Raw genomic sequence first — 2,500 nt, 5'->3', positions numbered from 1 at the left:
TGGTGCTGGGGGCAAGCGCCCGCACCAGGGCCCAGCGTGTGCCGATGGTGCTGGGGGCAAGCGCCCGCCCCAGGGCCCAGCGTGTGCCGATGGTTATCGGGGCAATCGGCCGCACCAGGGCCCAGGGTCTGCCGATGGTGCTCGAGGCAACCGCCCGCACCAAGGCTCAGCATGTGCCGATTGTGATCGAGGCAACAACCCACACCAGGGCCCAGCTTGTGCCGATGGCGGTCGAGGCAAGTGCCCGTACCGAAGGGCAGCCTATGCCGATGATGGTCGATGCATGTGCCATCACCATGCGTCATCATGTGCCATTGATGGTCGAGGCCTTGGCCGAAGTTCGATTTTGAGCCACGGTGCCCATGCTTGGCTCCAGCATGTGCTGGTGCCGCATTTTTTTCACTCGGGACAGCATCGCCGGAGCATCGCCGGAGCATCGTCGGAGTACCGCCGGAGAACCTGACCGGCGGCATTGGGGTTCCGGCGATTGGGAGGGGGGCCGGGGGGGTGTGCGCACATGATGTGCGATGGGTGCTGGTACTTGGCCTTGTGTTGGCCCCCTATCCCTCATCAAACCTCTGAGAATTCACACCCCCTTAAAGAGCATTTGAGATTTTACAGGTTTGCTACCAGTAGCCGTTAAAGTGTCTGAAATGGGGACACTTTTTTCAAACGGTCACAAAATCTTCTCTACTTCGAGTTTTTAGCTGAATTTTTTTGTGCATGCCAACAAAAATAGAAGGATCATGCCTACAAAATTTGGGGCCAAAAATCCTTATAAAAAAATTTTAAAAAATCCCGAACCGCAAAAAGTTTCGAAAATCGTGAAAAATAGAAAACGAGTCATCTTCCAACGAAACTTCACGTGAAGGCTTAGGGGACCATTGTATGAATTTACAAGCCATAAAAATGGCATTGGCACGGCAGAAATTTGAAGATGTGCCTAAACCCACCAGGGCCCAGCGTGTGCCGATGGTGCTCGAGGCAAGCGCCCGCACCAGGGCCCAGCGTGTGCCGATGGTGGTCGAGGCAACCGCCCGCACCAGGGCCGATAGTGTGCCGATGGTGCTCGAGGCAACCTGTCGCACCAGGGCCCAGCGTGTGCCGATGGTGATCGAGGCAACCTGCCGCACCAGGGCCCAGCGTGTGCCGATGGTGGTCGAGGCAAGTTCCCGCACCAGCGCCCAGCGTGTGCCGATGGTGCTCGAGGCAACCGACCGCACCAGGGCCCAGCGTGTGCCGATGGTGCTCGAGGCAACCTGCCGCACCAGGGCCCAGCGTCTGCCGATGGTGCTCGAGGCAAGCGCCCGCACCAGGGCCCAGCGTGTGTCGATGGTGGTCGAGGCAAGCGCCCGCACCAGGGCCCAGCGTGTGCCGATGGTGGTCGAGGCAACCGCCCGCACCAGGGCCCAGCGTGTGCCGATGGTGCTCGAGGCAACCTGCCGCACCAGGGCCCAGCGTGTGCCGATGGTGCTCGAGGCAACCGACCGCACCAGGGCCGAGCGTGTGCCGATGGTGGTCGAGGCAAGCGCCCGCACCAGGGCCCAGCGTGTGCCGATGGTGGTCGAGGCAACCTGCCGCACCAGGGCCCAGCGTGTGCCGATGGTGCTCGAGGCAACCGACCGCACCAGGGCCGAGCGTGTGCCGATGGTGCTCGAGGCAAGCGCCCGCACCAGGGCCCAGCGTGTGCCGATGGTGGTCGAGGCAACCTGCCGCACCAGCGCCCAGCGTGTGCCGATGGTGCTCGAGGCAACCTGCCGCACCAGGGCCCAGCGTGTGCCGATGGTGGTCGAGGCAAGCGCCCGCACCAGGGCCCAGCGTGTGCCGATGGTGGTCGAGGCAACCGCCCGCACCAGGGCCCAGCGTGTGCCGATGGTGGTCGAGGCAACCTGCCGCACCAGGGCGGAGCGTGTGCCGATGGTGGTCGAGGCAAGCGCCCGCACCAGGGCCCAGCGTGTGCCGATGGTGGTCGAGGCTGCCGATCGTGGTCGAGGCAACCTGCCGCAGCAGGGCCCAGCGTGTGCCGATGGTGCTCGAGGCAACCGACCGCACCAGGGCCGAGCGTGTGCCGATGGTGCTCGAGGCAAGCTGCCGCACCAGGGCCCAGCGTGTGCCGATGGTGGTCGAGGCAACCGCCCGCACCAGGGCCCAGCGTGTGCCGATGGTGATCGAGGCAACCGACCGCACCAGGGCCCAGCGTGTGCCGATGGTCGTCGAGGGAACCTGCCGCACCAGGGCCCAGCGTGTGCCGATGGTGGTCGAGGCAAGCGCCCGCACCAGGGCCCAGCGTGTGCCGATGGTGCTCGAGGCAACCGACCGCACCAGGGCCCAGCGTGTGCCGATGGTGCTCGAGGCAACCTGCCGCACCAGGGCCCAGCGTGTGCCGATGGTGGTCGAGGCAAGCGCCCGCACCAGGGCCCAGCGTGTGCCGATGGTGGTCGAGGCAAGCGCCCGCACCAGGGCCCAGCGTGTGCCGATGGTGCTCGAGGCAACCGACCGC

This window comes from Durio zibethinus, unplaced genomic scaffold (genome assembly GCF_047325235.1).
Source record: "Durio zibethinus cultivar Kanyao isolate XHJ-2024 unplaced genomic scaffold, ASM4732523v1 HiC_scaffold_387, whole genome shotgun sequence".
In the NCBI taxonomy this organism is placed as follows: Eukaryota; Viridiplantae; Streptophyta; class Magnoliopsida; order Malvales; family Malvaceae; genus Durio; species Durio zibethinus.
This window is presented reverse-complemented; position numbering follows the sequence as displayed.